Source organism: Procambarus clarkii, chromosome 50 (genome assembly GCF_040958095.1).
Source record: "Procambarus clarkii isolate CNS0578487 chromosome 50, FALCON_Pclarkii_2.0, whole genome shotgun sequence".
In the NCBI taxonomy this organism is placed as follows: domain Eukaryota; kingdom Metazoa; phylum Arthropoda; class Malacostraca; order Decapoda; family Cambaridae; genus Procambarus; species Procambarus clarkii.
In genome coordinates, this window is record NC_091199.1 from 2,450,364 (window position 1) to 2,470,297 (window position 19,934).

At 46.1% G+C, this 19,934-nt stretch overlaps 1 long non-coding RNA gene across 1 annotated transcript in view; it reads right to left on the bottom strand.

The window, feature by feature from the left end:
- LOC138351506 (uncharacterized) overlaps positions 1 to 19,704 on the bottom strand; it is a 106,384-nt gene extending 86,680 nt beyond the window's left edge. Inside the window, exons 1-2 of the long non-coding RNA XR_011222476.1 lie at positions 19,582 to 19,704; positions 2,018 to 2,139 (exon numbers count right to left, since the gene is read on the bottom strand). This is a non-coding gene — a long non-coding RNA (uncharacterized lncRNA). The remainder of the gene's footprint in view (positions 1 to 2,017; positions 2,140 to 19,581) is intronic.
- Between the last annotated feature and the right edge of the window lie 230 nt (positions 19,705 to 19,934).

Below are 19,934 nucleotides of genomic sequence, written 5' to 3' on the forward strand. Positions count from 1 at the left end.
GAAGTAGGGGGCGAGGAAGAAAGCGAAGCCTTTTTACCCGCCGGGAAGGAGGAAGGAGAGGAGCCAGGCTTACACTTCTGACTCAAAGAGACAGGTGTGTATATATATATATATATATATATATATATATATATATATATATATATATATATATATATATATATATATATATGCATTCTCTGCTTGAAACTTGTAGTAAATATGTCTTTTATGATATTACAATTAGTTTGATATTAGCAAGATATTATAACAGTAGTTATTAAGTAAATAATCACTGGTGAACATGAAATATGAGAGAAGGTTATGAACCTGGACTGGTAGGAGCATTTACTACCACCAAATGCTCCTGTTCACCTAGCAATAAATATAGCTAGGGGTGTACCTTAGCTATACATACCCATTTTTAATTTATTTTGTTTGGTTTTATTTTGAAATATATATATATATATATATATATATATATATATATATATATATATATATATATATATATATATATGTGTGTGTATATCACGAAAATAAACACGTGATTAAGAATGTGACAATGTCAGACCACGAAGGAAAAATGAAACAGGAAATTTCCTTAAGTACTTTCGTATATTAAATACATCTTCAGAAGGTCATTTTACAGATCGAGTGATGGGTATAAATAGGCAGGAGAGAGTGGTGAAGTAAGGTGAGGTACAATACTTGGACAACGCAGAAGGCCCATTGGCCTTCATTGGCATTTGGGTGCATCTGATGGGCCATTGGCATTTGGGTGCATCTGATGGGCCAATGGGCCTTCTGCGTTGTCCAAGTATTGTACCTCACCTTACTTCACCACTCTCTCCTGCCTATTTATACCCATCACTCGATCTGTAAAATGACCTTCTGAATTTGTATTTAATATACGAAAGTACTTAAGGAAATTTCCTGTTTCATTTTTCCTCCGTGGTCTGACATTATATATATATATATATATATATATATATATATATATATATATATATATATATATATATATATATATATATATACACACATATATATATATATAGTTAGTTAACACGAAGGACTCCTCTTGACAAGACTCGCCAGCTAAATAGTTTGTTTATACTAAAATCAATGCTCCGTGTTGTGTAGTAGAGAAAAATTGAGATATATAGTTTACATAAAGCTACAAATGTTCGAGACCGTCCATAGCACGAGGGAGTATACTTACGATGATTTTCATATGTAAATGCCTACCTGAATACCGACGTAGCCACTACGAAGATGCTAAGAAGAAAAACATCCGTAAGTACGTATGTAACTGCTTCGTGAAACTGGCCCATGGTTGCGGCATACAAAATACTTACGGGGATTGAGAGAGTGGAAATAGATGAAATGTTCACATGGAATACCAGCAGAACACGGCATCATAGGTGGAAACTGGAAACTCGAATGAGTCATAGAGATGATTGAAAGTTTCCTTTTAGTGCGAGAGTAGTGGGGAAATTGAATGAAATAAAGGAGCACATTGTGGAAGCAAACACTATTAATAGCTTTAAAACTAAGTATGATAGAGGAGAAGGACTGGAGTTATTGCTTTAAATAACCGATGGCCAGAAAGGCGGAATCCAAGAGCCAATGCTCGATCCTGCAGGCACAAATATGTGAGTACACACACTCAGGCACACAAACAATAACATACACGTACACACAAACACACACGTCAAAGAGCCAGAGATCAACCCAAAGCTCTAGGTTGTTCCGAGCCAGAGCTCAACCCCTGCAAGCACAACTAGGTGAATACAACTACATGAATACACAACCCAGGATGAACAACAATTGTCTTCCTGGTTCAGTTGTTGTTAAGGTTATTATCCCCGTCGTGCACTAATATAATCATCAAGTGATTAACTTTATTATATTATACAAATGGTCTCTTAAAGGCGAAAGTAAATAATATTTCCTACAGGAATATAAATTGTTAATGTAGACAATAAAGACAATATCCTCGCCCCAAGACGTGATCTGTGACGACCAAACTTACCTGACCAGTCATCATTGTCTCTGTCGATGGTGGAGAATTTCCTTCCATTGTGGTTCTGGTGCCTTATAAGGACGTCCCCCATTGTACTCTCTTCCTGGTACCCGTCCACCAGCAGCTGGTACCTGGTCCATGGTAGATGGTGAGAGGTACCAGGCAACACATAGAGGTGTTGGTACCTGGTCTATGGTAGGAGATGACAGAGGTACCAGGCAACACAGTTAGAGGTGCAGGTACCTGGTCCATGGTAGGAGATGAGAGAGGTACCAGGCAACACAGTTAGAGGTGCAGGTACCTGGTCCATGGTAGGAGATGAGAGAGGTACCAGGCAACACAGTTAGAGGTGCAGGTACCTGGTCCATGGTAGGAGATGAGAGAGGTACCAGGCAACACAGTTAGAGGTGCAGGTACCTGGTCCATGGTAGGAGATGAGAGAGGTACCAGGCAACACAGTTAGAGGTGCAGGTACCTGGTCCATGGTAAAAGATGAGAGAGGTACCAGGCTACACAGTTAGAGGTGCAGGTACCTGGTCCATGGTAGGAGATGAGAGAGGTACCAGGCAACACAGTTAGAGGTGCAGGTACCTGGTCCATGATAAAAGATGAGAGAGGTACCAGGCTACACAGTTAGAGGTGCAGGTACCTGGTCCATGGTAGGAGATGAGAGAGGTACCAGGCACCACAGAGGTGCAGGTACCTGGTACAAGGAATGAGACAGAGAAGGGGGGCCAGATACAGTAGTGATTGGATCTCACAGGTAAATGTCGTGGGCAGTCATATGGAAATTCTATAGAAATAAATTCTCAAATAATATGTCTCGGATAATAAACAAACTGTTGAACTGGAGAGAAAATGTGACGCATCTATTGCAACAGTTGCAACAAGCAGCACTACAAACAGTAGCTCTACAGGCACCACAGTCAGCACTACAACCAGTAGCTCTACAAGCACCACAGTCAGCAGCACAGTCAGCACTACAACCAGTAGCTCTACAAGCACCACAGTCAGCAGCACAAACAGTAGCTCTACAAGCACCACAGTCAGCACTACAACCAGTAGCTCTACAAGCACCACAGTCAGCACTACAACCAGCAGCTCAACAAGCACCACAGTCAGCACTACAACCAGTAGCTCTACAAGCACCACAGTCAGCACTACAACCAGTAGCTCTACAAGCACCACACTCAGCACTACAAGCAGTAGCTCTACAAGCACCACAGTCAACACTACAACCAGAAGCTCTACAAGCACCACAGTCAGCACTACAACCAGTAGCTCTACAAGCACCACAGTCAGCACTACAACAAGTAGCTCTACAAGCACCACACTCAGCACTACAACCAGTAGCTCTACAAGCACCACACTCAGCACGACAACCAGTAGCTCTACAAGCACCACAGTCAGTAGCACAAACAGTAGCACTACAAGCACCACACTCAGCACTACAACCAGTAGCTCTACAAGCACCACACTCAGCACTACAACCAGTAGCTCTACAAGCACCACAGTCAGCAGCACAAACAGTAGCACTACAAGCACCACAGTCAGCACTACAACCAGTAGCTCTACAAGCACCACAGTCAGCACTACAACAAGTAGCTCTACAAGCACAACAGTCAGCAGCACAAGCAGTAGCACTACAAGCACAACAGTCAGCAGCACAAGCAGCAGCACTTCAATCACCAGAGTCAGCAGCACAAGCTGCAGCACTACAACCAGTAGCTCTACAAGCACCACAGTCAGCAGCACAAACAGTAGCACTACAAGCACCACAGTCAGCACTACAACCAGTAGCTCTACAAGCACCACAGTCAGCACTACAACAAGTAGCTCTACAAGCACCACAGTCAGCAGCACAAGCAGTAGCACTACAAGCACCACAGTCAGCAGCACAAGCAGCAGCACTACAAGCACCACAGTCAGCAGCACAAGCAGTAGCTCTACAAGCACCACAGTCAGCAGCACAAGCAGCAGCACTACAAGCACCACAGTCAGCAGCACAAGCAGTAGCTCTACAAGCACCACAGTCAGCAGCACAAGCAGTAGCACTACAAGCACCACAGGCAGCAGCACAAGCAGTAGCTCTACAAGCACCACAGTCAGCAGCACAAGCAGCAGCACTACAAGCACCACAGTCAGCAGCACAAGCAGTAACACTACAAGCATCACAGTCAGCAGCACAAGCAGTAGCTCTTCAAGCACCACAGTCAGCAGCACAAGCAGTAGCTCTACAAGCACCACAGTCAGCAGCACAATCAGCAGCACTTCAATCACCAGAGTCAGCAGCACTTCAATCACCAGAGTCAGCAGCACAAGCAGTAACACTACAAGCATCACAGTCAGCAGCACAAGCAGCAGCACTTCAATCGCCAGAGACAGCAGCACAAGCAGTAGTACTACAAGCACCACAGTCAGCAGCACAAGCAGCAGCACTACAAGCACCACAGTCAGCAGCACAAGCAGTAGCATTACAAGCATCACAGTCAGCAGCACAAGCAGCAGCACTTCAATCACCAGAGTCAGCAGCACAAGCAGTAACACTACAAGCACCACAGTCAGCAGCACAAGCAGCAGCACTACAAGCAACACAGTCAGCAGCACAAGCAGCAGCACTACAAGCAACACAGTCAGCAGCACAAGCAGCAGCACTACAAGCAACACAGTCAGCAGCACAAGCAGCAGCACTACAAGCACCACAGTCAGCAGCACAAGCAGTAGCATTACAAGCATCACAGTCAGCAGCACAAGCAGCAGCACTTCAATCACCAGAGTCAGCAGCACATGCAGTAACACTACAAGCATCACAGTCAGCAGCACAAGCAGCAGCACTTCAATCACCAGAGTCAGCAGCACATGCAGTAGCATTACAAGCATCACAGTCAGCAGCACAAGCAGCAGCACTTCAATCACCAGAGTCAGCAGCACAAGCAGTAACACTACAAGCACCACAGTCAGCAGCACAAGCAGCAGCACTACAAGCAACACAGTCAGCAGCACAAGCAGCAGCACTACAAGCAACACAGTCAGCAGCACAAGCAGCAGCACTACAAGCAACACAGTCAGCAGCACAAGCAGCAGCACTACAAGCAACACAGTCAGCAGCACAAGCAGTAGCATTACAAGCACCACAGTCAGCAGCACAAGCAGCAGCACTACAAGCAACACAGTCAGCAGTACAAGCAGCAACACTACAAGCACCACAGTCAGCAGCACAAGCAGCAGCACTACAAGCAACACAGTCAGCAGCACAAGCAGCAGCACTACAAGCAACACAGTCAGCAGCACAAGCAACAGCACTTCAAGCTACACAGTCAGCAGCACAAGCAGTAGCACTACAAGCACAACAGCCTGCAGCACAAGCAGTAGCACTTCAAGCACCATAGTCAGCAGCACAAGCAGTAACACTACAAGCATCACAGTGAGCAGCACAACAAGCACAACAGCCTGCAGCACAAGCAGTAGCACTACAAGCACCATAGTCAGCAGCACAAGCAGTAACACTACAAGCATCACAGTGAGCAGCACAACAAGCACAACAGTCAGCAGCACAAGCAGTAACACTACAAGCATCACAGTGAGCAGCACAACAAGCACAACAGCCAGCAGCACAAGCAGTAGCACTACAAGCACCATAGTCAGCAGCACAAGCAGTAACACTACAAGCATCACAGTGAGCAGCACAACAAGCACAACAGTCAGCAGCACAAGCAGTAACACTACAAGCATCACAGTGAGCAGCACAACAAGCACAACAGTCAGCAGCACAAGCAGTAACACTACAAGCATCACAGTGAGCAGCACAACAAGCACAACAGTCAGCAGCACAAGCAGTAGCACTACAAGCATCACAGTGAGCAGCACAACAAGCACAACAGTCAGCAGCACAAGCAGTAACACTACAAGCATCACAGTGAGCAGCACAACAAGCACACAGTCAGCAGCACAAGCAGTAACACTACAAGCATCACAGTGAGCAGCACAACAAGCACAACAGTCAGCAGCACAAGCAGTAACACTACAAGCATCACAGTGAGCAGCACAACAAGCACAACAGCCAGCAGCACAAGCAGTAGCACTACAAGCACCATAGTCAGCAGCACAAGCAGTAACACTACAAGCATCACAGTGAGCAGCACAACAAGCACAACAGTCAGCAGCACAAGCAGTAACACTACAAGCATCACAGTGAGCAGCACAACAAGCACAACAGTCAGCAGCACAAGCAGTAGCACTACAAGCATCACAGTGAGCAGCACAACAAGCACAACAGTCAGCAGCACAAGCAGTAACACTACAAGCATCACAGTGAGCAGCACAACAAGCACACAGTCAGCAGCACAAGCAGTAACACTACAAGCATCACAGTGAGCAGCACAACAAGCACACAGTCAGCAGCACAAGCAGCAACACTACAAGCATCACAGTGAGCAGCACAACAAGCACACAGTCAGCAGCACAAGCAGTAACACTACAAGCATCACAGTGAGCAGCACAACAAGCACACAGTCAGCAGCACAAGCAGTAACACTACAAGCATCACAGTGAGCAGCACAACAAGCACACAGTCAGCAGCACAAGCAGTAACACTACAAGCATCACAGTGAGCAGCACAACAAGCACAACAGTCAGCAGCACAAGCAGCAGCATTACAAGCACAACAGTCAGCAGCACAAGCAGTAACACTACAAGCATCACAGTGAGCAGCACAACAAGCACACAGTCAGCAGCACAAGCAGTAACACTACAAGCATCACAGTGAGCAGCACAACAAGCACAACAGCCAGCAGCGCAAGCAGCAGCACTACAAGCATCACAGTGAGCAGCACAACAAGCACAACAGTCAGCAGCACAAGCAGTAACACTACAAGCATCACAGTGAGCAGCACAACAAGCACAACAGCCAGCAGCGCAAGCAGCAGCACTACAAGCATCACAGTGAGCAGCACAACAAGCACACAGTCAGCAGCACAAGCAGTAACACTACAAGCATCACAGTGAGCAGCACAACAAGCACACAGTGAGCAGCACAAGCAGTAACACTACAAGCATCACAGTGAGCAGCACAACAAGCACACAGTCAGCAGCACAAGCAGTAACACTACAAGCATCACAGTGAGCAGCACAACAAGCACAACAGCCAGCAGCGCAAGCAGCAGCACTACAAGCATCACAGTGAGCAGCACAACAAGCACAACAGTCAGCAGCACAAGCAGTAACACTACAAGCATCACAGTGAGCAGCACAACAAGCACACAGTCAGCAGCACAAGCAGTAACACTACAAGCATCACAGTGAGCAGCACAACAAGCACACAGTCAGCAGCACAAGCAGTAACACTACAAGCATCACAGTGAGCAGCACAACAAGCACAACAGTCAGCAGCACAAGCAGTAACACTACAAGCATCACAGTGAGCAGCACAACAAGCACAACAGCCAGCAGCACAAGCAGTAGCACTACAAGCACCATAGTCAGCAGCACAAGCAGTAACACTACAAGCATCACAGTGAGCAGCACAACAAGCTCACAGTCAGCAGCACAAGCAGTAGCACTACAAGCACAACAGCCAGCAGCACAAGCAGTAGCACTACAAGCACAACAGCCAGCAGCGCAAGCAGCAGCACTACAAGCATCACAGTGAGCAGCACAACAAGCACAACAGCCAGCAGCACAAGCAGTAGCACTACAAGCACAACAGCCAGCAGCGCAAGCAGTAGCACCAACACCTTCTGTTTAGGTAATAGTTTTGTAACTATATGCACCATAATATAAAATTATCGTACTAAACAATTAGTTGAATTTTGGACCATTCACGTTATAGAGTCCGAAAAAACAAAGATTTAAAAACAAATGTATATATTCCTAGGCCTAGTATCGCACACAAATATACTATATTAGGCCTTAAATTGCTCGTAATTAGGCCTAGAAAGGAAATGTTTCGTTAGTTTAGGTTGTCTTTGCAACATAAATACAAAACCTTATCCGGTTTTTCTAAATACAATAGTACAGATTTCTACTTTTTAATTACGGTGTACGTCGGTATATGTACTATGGTCTTCATTGTTACTATAAGGACAACCATAACAGGAGGATGGGCTGCAGCAGCACAAGCACTAGCACTACAAGCATCACAGCCAGCAGCATCACAGACGGCAGGCAGGCTAGCAGCTCGGCTGGTAACCCGGCACGAAGGCTGACAGGAAGAATGGCAGGTTGGCAGATTGTCAGGCAGGTTGGCAGAACAGCAGCCAGGCTGGCAGGATGACGTGTGAGCTGACAGGACGGACGGCAGACTAGCAGGATGGTAGACAGGCTGGCAGGATGGGTGACAGGATGGCAGGAAAGCTGACATGATGGCAGGATGGCAGGGATGACGGCTAGGATGACAGGACGGTAGACAGGCTGGAAGGACGTCATGCTGGCTGACAGGAAGGCTGAAAGATTGGCAGGCAATCTTTGAGACATGCTGGTATGATGGCAGGAAGACTTGCAAGACTGCAGGCAGGCTAGCAAGACGGCAAGTTGGTTGGCAGGCAGGTTGGCAGACAGTATCGGAAAACCGTAATATTCAATACGGCAGATAATAGCTGCTGTTTTATACTAACAAATTAACACATAGAAAATGAGGCACAGTGGAAATTTCCTTAACAGAAAAGGAGATATCATTGCCACATGCCGTTATTACACTCACAAGCTATATTAATGGGAAACTTCTTAATACTTCTTAATACTATATTCTTAATATAACAGTCTTTGGAATGTAAACATCATAAAAACTTTTCCCTTGAATCAACTTAATTATCAGTACCAAAATCGAGTAAATGTAGGCCATCTAACCACTTTTGACATCTAGACAAGAGAGCCAGGGCGTGAGTGGGAGAGGGCCCAGCAGAGAGACGGCCATCATTTTTAACACTATAGTGTTAAATTTAAATTTTAATTGTCACTGAAGCACTGGAGAATTCTAGCTCCTAGAATTCTCCCTTGGACAGTTGTGTTATAGGAGTAAAGTGCTTCCGTCACCAACACGCAACTACGTCTACTGTCAAGGAAGGTGTCATTTCCGATTCCTATATTATCTATCTTATTAGAGGCCTTTAATATTTCGATGTACGATATTTCGGGTAGGACACGAGACAGCAACAAAACCAAAGTAAATATTCCTTGGTCCTTATCTCATAATCAATGTACCAATATTTCCTCTGATATAGCTGTCATATTAGGATTACTGCTATTATTTATGAGGGCCCATTGACAGGTGGAACAGAAGAGGAACAAGAATTAACACTACTAACCTAGTACTCCAGTACATGAGTTGGTAGCCCGCCACACCCACAAGTGAATCGACTGGCTTATTCATTCGTGTTAATACTCTGGTTGTCTAGGATGTAACAACAATAAAATGAGCCCACTCATATTAGTTAATAATATGTAGTCTAATATTGTAGTGAATGTCTGCTAATCAATAATTATATTGTTGACTATATATAAACCATAAACCCCCCAGAATGTGTAAGGAAAGTGATTTGTGAGACATTTTAAGAAATTCAGTCCACTTTAAACATCATAGTTTGCTATCGAAATAAATAGAAATTAACATAAAATATGAATTACCATATAAACTAAATAAATATAAATCTCACAGGTCAATACCCTACAGACAGAATGGCAGACAGGGTGGTAGGAAGGTAGACAAGCTGACAGGTTGACAGAACGGGAGGCAGGCTGACAAGAGGGCAAGCAGGCTAGCATAACGGTAAAATGGCAGGCAGGCTAGTTGGGTGGCAGGACGGCTGATAGGCCTAGTTACAGCCAGGCTGGCAGGCAGACTGGCAGGCAAGCTGGCAGGATAGCTGGCTGAGAGGCTAGCATGGCAGACAGGATGGCAGACTTGCTGCCAGGCAAGCTGGCAGGAAAGCTAGCTGGCAGGCTATCTGACAGGCAGGATGGTAGTCTAACTAACAGGCAGCCTGGCAGGCGGGCTATCAAGCAGGCTGACAGTCTGTCATGCAGGGTGACAGGCTAGCTAGCAGGCTGAAAGTCTAGCTTGCAGGCTAGCTGGCAGGGCAGCTGACAAGCAAGCTGGTAGGCAGGCTAGCTGGCATGCACGTTGGCAGGCTAGATGGCAGTCTAGCTGGCAGGCTAGCGGGCAGGCAGGCTGGCAGGGAAGCTGGCAGGCAGGATATCAGGTTAGCTGGCAATCAGGCTGGCAGGCTAGCTGGCAGGCAGGCTGGCAGGCAAGCTGGCTGGCTAGATGGTAGGCAGGCAGTCAAGCTATGTTGCAGCCTAGCTGGCAGGCAGTCAGGGCTAGGTTGTAGGCTAGCTGGCAGGCAGGCTGACAGGATAGCTGGCAGGCAAGCTGCCAGGCTATAAACATTGCAGTCAGCAACACAAGCAGTAGCTCTATAAATATCACAGTCATCAACACAAGCAGTAGCTCTATAAACATCACAGTCAGCAACACAAGCAGTAGCTCTATAAACATCACAGTCAGCAACACAAGCAGTAGCTCTAAAAATATCAGTCATCAACACAAGCAGTAGCTCTATAAACATTGCAGTCAGCAACACAAACAGTAGCTCTATAAACATTGCAGTCAGCAACACAAACAGTAGCTCTATAAATATCACAGTCATCAACACAAGCAGTAGCTCTATAAACATCACAGTCAGCAACACAAGCAGTAGCTCTATAAACATCACAGTCAGCAACACAAGCAGTAGCTCTAAAAATATCAGTCATCAACACAAGCAGTAGCTCTATAAACATTGCAGTCAGCAACACAAACAGTAGCTCTATAAACATTGCAGTCAGCAACACAAACAGTAGCTCTATAAATATCACAGTCATCAACACAAGCAGTAGCTCTATAAGCATTGCAGTCAGCAACACAAGCAGTAGCTCTATAAACATTGCAGTCAGCAACACAAACAGTAGCTCTATAAACATTGCAGTCAGCAACACAAACAGTAGCTCTATAAATATCACAGTCATCAACACAAGCAGTAGCTCTATAAACATTGCAGTCAGCAACACAAGCAGTAGCTCTATAAACATCACAGTCAGCAACACAAACAGTAGCTCTATAAATATCACAGTCAGCAACACAAGCAGTAGCTCTATAAATATCACAGTCAGCAACACAAACAGTAGCTCTATAAACATCACAGTCAGCAACACAAGCAGTAGCTCTATAAACATCACAGTCAGCAACACAAGCAGTAGCTCTATAAACATCACAGTCAGCAACACAAACAGTAGCTCTATAAACATCACAGTCAGCAACACAAACAGTAGCTCTATAAATATCACAGTCAGCAACACAAGCAGTAGCTCTATAAATATCACAGTCAGCAACACAAACAGTAGCTCTATAAACATCACAGTCAGCAACACAAGCAGTAGCTCTATAAACATCACAGTCAGCAACACAAGCAGTAGCTCTATAAACATCACAGTCAGCAACACAAACAGTAGCTCTATAAACATCACAGTCAGCAACACAAACAGTAGCTCTATAAACTTCACAGTCAGCAACACAAGCAGTAGCTCTATAAACATCACAGTCAGCAACACAAGCAATAGCTCTATAAATATCACAGTCAGCAACACAAACAGTAGCTCTATAAACATCACAGTCAGCAACACAAACAGTAGCTCTATAAACATCACAGCCAGCAACACAAGCAGTAGCTCTATAAACATCACAGTCAGCAACACAAACAGTAGCTCTATAAACATCACAGTCAGCAACACAAGCAGTAGCTCTATAAACATCACAGTCAGCAACACAAACAGTAGCTCTATAAACATCACAGTCAGCAACACAAGCAGTAGCTCTATAAACATCACAGTCAGCAACACAAGCAGTAGCTCTATAAACATCACAGTCAGCAACACAAACAGTAGCTCTATAAACATCACAGTCAGCAACACAAACAGTAGCTCTATAAACATCACAGTCAGCAACACAAGCAGTAGCTCTATAAACATCACAGTCAGCAACACAAGCAGTAGCTCTGTAAACATCACAGTCAGCAACACAAACAGTAGCTCTATAAACATCACAGTCAGCAACACAAGCAGTAGCTCTATAAACATCACAGTCAGCAACACAAACAGTAGCTCTACAATCAGCACAGTCAGCAGCACAAGCAGGAGCCCTACTAAGAGAACAGTCATCACAAGGTGAAGCAATACAAATATCCCAATCAGCAATTCTAGCCTTAGGAATTCATGCACCACAGTCAGCAGCACAAGTTATTTATTTTTATTTTTTTTTTATTTTTACATGTAAGCATGCGTATATGTTGCAATAAAAGCATAAACAAATAGAACATAGAACACAAGCACAAAGTACAAAACACACATATGTACACGGACAAAGAAACAAATCAAGAGAGGACCAGCCGGAAGGGCTGACCACAAAACACACAAAAGCGCATACATAAAACACAACAAAAAGATAAAGCGGAATATAAGCACACAGGGGGAACACCAGAACATAACGTACACATAACAAGCCTACCAACACCTCAAACACACACGGAGAGGCACCATCACAAAACGATAAACATACAATAAGAAAGATAATAACAATAAAGGAAACAGACTTCCCATAACAAACTGTAGGCGAAACATAATGGCAAAACATAACAGAGCATAAACCGAGGCCGGAACACGACAACAGCCTAAAGGGCACGCAATATGACATAAACAAGCGCACACGACATCCACAACCGGACACACCAACGGACAGGAACCGCACACCCACACACAAGGCATACAAAAAATAACCCACAACATAAACCGGAGCACGCAGGAACCGGGAAGCATAACTTACCCCACCCACACACTCACACGCCCCACCCGCACCCCACAGCCATGCACACAAAAGGTATGAGGAGGTATCATAAACTATGAAACATCCAGATCAGGCGGCAACGGCCAACGCTTAAGGTCACTGACACAAGTCACATAACGAGGCCGGGGAGCGCCAACCATGCCCTGCGAGGAAGCAGACGACTCCGAAGAAGCGGATGAGGGTCGCTGAGACTGCCTGGCCGTCGTACGCACAGGAGCAGGGGACGGTCGACAAGATGGTAGCACCTCCACTGAGACTGCAGGAGACACGGAAGAGACGGCCGGAGATGGAAGAGGCGGCAAGACCCCTGCCGAGGAAACGGGGAACGAGGAAGGGGCCACAGAACCCTCAGAGCGAGCATCTTTTCTCAACACCACCACCAGGCCACCCCGCTCACCACGAACCTCAGCAGGGGGGAACCACCTCTCATGGAGAACTGGAGCCATGCGACGCAGGCGACGCCCACGAAGCAGGAGCCGCAGACACCATACCTGAAGCGGTGGCCGAAACACCGGCACCATCATCCTTAGGCAAATGCACCTCTGCCACCACTGTGGTATGCAACACACTCGGAGCCACCCCGCCGTCGCCGGAAGATCCACAATCGCCGAATTCGCCAATATCGGTCCACGCTTGAGAAGAACGCCGGGAACGCTTAGGCTCAGGCCGCACATCGTCAGACCCGGAGGCTGACTCAGAGACACGAGCAACACAAGCCGGGCGAACCGACGCACGTCGCAGAACGGCAGCATCCTCAACCCCCATGGGACACCAGGCCAGGTACAGGAGGGAGCGACAGTCACCCAGCACAGTCGGAACAGACGGCGAGGGTGCAGGGGCAGGGTCAGACGCAGCAGAGGACGAACTGGAAGACGGGGGATTCGAGCAGAAGGCGGGCAGGAGAACCCCAGGGAGACCTGCCGGAGCAGGACGATCACCAGGCGAGGACACAACCTCCGGAGGAGAGGCGACAACAACAGGGGGCGCATCAGGTGGCGCAACAGGCGACACAAGGGGCACATCCGCTTCTGAAGAGACGTCCACATCAACCGAAGCCTCCTCCACAGGAAGCGGCGGAAAATCCTCCTCACTGAAGAGGTTCCCGAGTGCAACAGCAGGCGCAGAACAGTCAGCAGCCTGATGGCCCAAGAGGCCACAACGATAACACGTCCGAGGCTGGCGGGCGTAAAACACCCGAACGTTGTAACCCATAAGTCGCACAGATGACAGAATATTCGCCCGGAGTCTCATGCACCCTGAGTCTCATGCCCAGGGTGCGAGTGTTAGTCCTCACACCCTTAAGTGGACTGGCAGACACCAAGTTCACCGCACACTAACTACTGCACCAAATCGGCCGAAGTACCGCCGTAGCAGACCCTCCGGAAACTCCAAGGGAGCCCCATGCACACTGACGTAAGTGAGGGCACCACTCCGATCAGAGAGGGTCACAGTGCCCACACCATCCGGCAGGGGTAATGTCCGCCCCTCGTATCGCCGGAGAAAGTCGCGATACGCCAACTCCTCTGTGAACTTTACTATCGCCCTACGGGCCGTTACCAACTCGACCCCAAAAATGGCTACCACAGGGACAGAAAGCATATCACATGCCACCGCAATCTCCGGGTAACCGGCCTGCACAGAAAATTCGAGGTCTACAGACTGAGCCCGGACGACAGGGGGGAGAGGGACTCCCATCGTGACTCCACGTCAGCACAGGCGGGCAGAGACACACCCGCCCCCAACCGGCCAAACTAGCAAACCAGTCAGCAGCACAAGTGGTTGCTCTACAAGCACCACAGTCAGAAGCACAAGTAGTTGCTCTACAAGCACCACTGTCAACAGCACAAGTTATTGCTCTACAAGCACCACAGTCAGAAACACAAGTGGTTGCTCTACAAGCACCACTGTCAGTAGCACAAGTAGTTGCTCTACAAGCACCACTGTCAGTAGCACAAGTAGTTGCTCTACAAGCACCACTGTCAGAAGCACAAGTGGTAGCCTACTAGCATCACTGTCAGCAGCACAATGAGTATCAATGACTGCAGGATCTCAGACATTAGTACAAGCAGTAGCTCCACAGGTTGCAAAGTCTATGGCACAATCCAAAACCCCACAAGTAGCACCGATAGTCAGGAGCATAGGAGCAGCTCTACACGTACTAAAATCATGAGCACAAGCAGTAGCAGTACAAGCATATGCAATCATCAGCAGGAGCAGTAGCACTAGACGCTTGAAATTTTGCAGCATATTTAGCAGCACTACATGCACCAGTCATTACCACAAGGATCAGGACTTCAAACATTCCAGTCAGTAGCACAAACAGTAACACGAAAGGAACGACAATCAGCAGCACGAGCTGAAGCACTAAAATCCTCATATCAGCAGCACTATCCGTAGCAGTACACCCAGCGCAATCACAAGCACAAGCAGTAGCATTACAATCACAAGATTCAGCACCATAAGACTAGCAATAAATTCATCAGAGTCAGTAGCACAATCAGTAGCAAGAAAATCATCGCAGTCTGAATCAATTTAAGCAGCAGAAGCAGTAGCACTACAAGCATTAAAGTCAGTATTAGAGTTAGTAGTGGAAGCAGTAGCACAAGAAGCACCACATTCATCAACACAAACATTAAAAGTACAAACACCACAGTCAGCAGCCCAAGCAGTAGCACTATAAGCACAACAGTCAGCAGTACAAGCAATAACACAACAAGCACATAGCGTGCAGCACAAGCAGTAACTATAAAAAACCACAGTGAGCAGCTTATATATTAACTTTTACAAACACCAGAGTCAGCAGAAAAAGCGGACACTCTACACCCACTACAGTCCGCAGCTCTACAAGAACTACAGTCAGGAGCACAAGCAGTACCACTAGAAGAACCACCATCAGTAGAAAAAGTAGTAGCTCAAAAAGGTACACAGTCAAAAGCAAAACCACAACAGTCACCACACTCAGTAGCAAAAGCTGAGCTCTTTTGAAGAGTTTTGAAATCAGGCTTAAGAACGGACTCTAATGGTGGTCCTCAACGGAGCGGAATCTGAAAGCCATTTAACTGGTGCCAGCGTACCACAGGGTAGTGTCCTTGGCCCTCTGCTGTGGAATGTTAGTTTCAACGATTTACTTCATCTCGTTCCTGAGGCTCAAGCCTATACTGATGACTGCTATTTAACCTTTACATAAAGAAAGGAAGAAATGCCAACTGCTGCAGGAATCATCAATCACCAACTTTCAGCGATACCATGGGTCACACAACAACAGTTTCTGACCACAAGACCGTTTCAAATTTCACTCTCCGTGTCTCCATACACACAAACAGTGTTTGTAGGAATGTTTCCTATCAATACTTTCTACACTCACACCAGACTCTCACACACCAAACACACGCAAAACACACCAAACACAGACACCTGCAGTAACAATAGCACCACCAACAACAGTAACAACATCAGCACCAGCAAGATTAACAAAATAAGCACAAACAACAGTAACAACAGCCGCACATGTAACAATTAAAACAACAGCACGATCAAGAGTAACAACAGCAGGAACAGTAAAAACACCATTGTCAGTAAAAGTAACAACAGCGTCACCAGTATCAGCAAAAACAGCAGCGTCAGCAACAGTAACAACGGAAGCATCATCTACTTTAGCAAAAACAGCACAAGCAGCAGGAATAGTAACAACAGCAGCTCCAACAAAGGTAATAATAGCAAAACGAGCAAGGGTAACAAAAGCAGCAACAGTAACAACAACATCACCAGTAACAGTAACAACAAAAGCACCAGCAACAAAAATAACAGCAGCACTAGCAACAGTAACAACGGAAGCACCAGCACCAGTTATAGTAACCACAGCAGCACCAGTAACAGTAACAACAGCAGTACCAGCAAAAGTAACAACAACAGTACCAGTAAAAGTAACAACCACAGGGCCAGTAACAGTAATAATAGCAGCAGTAACAACAGAAGCACCAGCTACAGTAACAACAGCAGTACCAGTAACAGCAACAACAGCAGCCCTAGCAACAGCAACAACAGCAGCAACATCAACAGTAACATCAGAAGCACAACTGACAGTAAAAACAGCAGCACCAACAAAAATAACAACAGTAGCGTAACGCAGCAGCATCAGTAACAGTAACAAAAACAGCATCTTCAACAGTAACAACGGCAGCACAAGTAACAGTAACAATAACATCATCAGTAAAAGTAACAACAGCAGCAACAACAGTAATTAGAAACAGAGCAATGCAAAAGATGTACAGTAACCACAACACAGCAGTTGCAACATCAGGGTCTGCGGGTTGGTACAAGAATTCAACCAACTACGAACCACATAGTTTGATGAAAGGGTGCAGTAGAACACCACTTACATCGGAGTAAGTGAAGTACACTTACATCGCATCAGGCTTGGATACCCATGTGCATGGGAAATAGGTTTACAGGTTCCAGAAGATGAGAGGAAATGCCCGACAAACCACTGGAACATTATCTAACACAGTGCACAGTTACAAACCCATTAAGATTTCATCTTAACAAGAACGACTCTTGGTTCTCTGTAGTGTCAAGTATTTATCAATATGTTTTTGGAGAAGCAAACGAGTGATTTTTCGATAACTAACAGTTTTTCTGATTCAACAGAGCAGAAGTTGTTAAACACATTGGGCAAAATCTTACTGAAGCGACCATACGAGTCATAAATACTCATACTCCGCCCAAGTAAAACAGAAACAAGCAACACTTAGTGGGCCAGCCAGAGGCTTAAGGCCCGAGCAGGAATATCCATGCAAAAAAACAGCAACAGGACCAGAAACAACAGTAGCACAAGTAACAGTAACAACAACAGCACCAGTAACAGTAACAACAGCAGCACGGGTAACAGTAACAAGAGCATCATCAGTAACAAAAGCAGCACAAGCAACAAGAACAACAGCAGCATTTGCAAAAGAAACAACAGGAGCACCAATAACAGTAACAACAGCATAACCTGCAACAGTAACATCAGTGTCACTAGTAACAGTAACAAAAGCAACACAAGTAACAGTAACAACAGCAGCACCAACTTCAGTAATAACAGCAGTAACAGTAAAAACTGCAGAACCTCTAACAGTAACAACAGCGGAACCTGCAACAGTAATAATAGCGGCACCAGTAACAGGGAACCACCGCAACACAAGTAACCTAAAAAACGCAACACCAGCAACAATAATTACAGCACCAGTAACAGTAACATTAACATCATAAAAAAGTTATAACAACAGCACCAGCAACAGTAACAACAGCAGCAGCACCAGCAACAGTAACAACAGCACCAGCAACAGTAACAACAGCAGCAGCACCAGCAACAGTAACAACAGCACCAGCAACCGTAACAACAGCAGCAGCACCAGCAACAGTAACAACAGCAGCAGCACCAGCATCAGCAACAGTAACAACAGCAGCAACAATAACAACAGCAGCAACAGTAACAATAGCAGTATCAGTAACAGTAACAACAGCAGCAACAGTAACAATAGCAGCAACAGTAACAGTAACAACAGCAGCAACAGTAACAGTAACAACAGCAGCAAAAGCAACGGTAACAACAGCATCAGCAATAGTAACAACAGCAGCACCAGCAACAGTAACAACAGCAGCACCAGCATCAGTAACAACAGCAGCAACAGTAACAGTAACAACAACAGTAACAGTAACAACAGCAGCAACAGTAACAGTAACAACAGTAACAGTAACAACAGCAGCAACAGTAACAGTAACAACAGTAGCAGCACCAGTAACAGTAACAACAGCAGCAACAGTAACAGTAACAACAGCAGCAGCACCAGCAACAGTAACAACAGCAGCAGCACCAGCAACAGTAACAACAGCAGCACCTGCATCAGTAACAACAGCAGCAACAGTAACAATAACAACAACAGCAACAGTAACAGTAACAACAGCAGCTCCAGCAACAGTAACAACAGCAGCAACAGTAACAACAGCAGTAACAGTAGCAGTAACAACAGCAGCACTAGCAACAGTAACAACTGCAGCAACAATAACAGTAATAACATCAGCAACAGTAACAGTAACAACAACAACTCCAGCAACAGTAACAACAGCAGCAACAGTAACAATAACAACAGCAGCTCTAGCAACAGTAACAACGGCAGCATCACCAACAGTAGCAATAGCAGCACCAGCAACAGTAACAACAGCAGCACCAGTAGCAACAGTAACAACAGCAGCAACAGTAGCAGTAACAACAGCAGCACTAGCAACAGTAACAACAGCAGCAACAATAACAGTAATAACATCAGCAACAGTAACAGTAACAACAGCAGCAACAATAACAGTAATAACAGCAGCAACAGTAACAATAACAACAGCAGCTCCAGCAACAGTAACAACGGCAGTAACAGCAACAGTAACAACAGCATCACCAACAACAGTAACAACAGCAGCATCACAAATAGTAGCAATAGCAGCAACAGTAACAACAGAAGCACCAGTATTAACAGTAACAACAGCAGCAACAGTAACAACAGCAACAGTAACAACAACAGCACCAGCAGCAACAGTAACAATAGCTGCAACAGCAACACCAGCAGCAACAGTAATAGCAGCAGCAACAGTAACAACAGCAGCAACAGCAACACCAGCAGCAACAGTAATAGCAGCAGCAACAGTAACAACAGAGCGGAAGAGCAGGACTCACCCGGTACTCTCGCAGGCGACGCTGAAGGTGGACCAGAGCGCCCAGCGGTGATCATCCTGGTTGTTGGTGGCGGCCAGACGCACTGTCTGGGGCGAGGGCTGCGTCAGCTGGTGCACCGCCTCCGTCCCTGTCACAGGTGGTAATATAGCCCTCCGTCCCTGTCACAGATGGTAATATAGCCCTCCGTCCCTGTCACAGATGGTAATATAGCCCTCCGTCCCTGTCACAGATGGTAATATAGTCCTCCGTTCCAGTCACAGGTGGTAATATAGCCCTCCGTCCCTGTCACAGATGGTAATATAGCCCTCCGTCCCTGTCACAGGTGGTAATATAGCCCTCCGTCCCTGTCACAG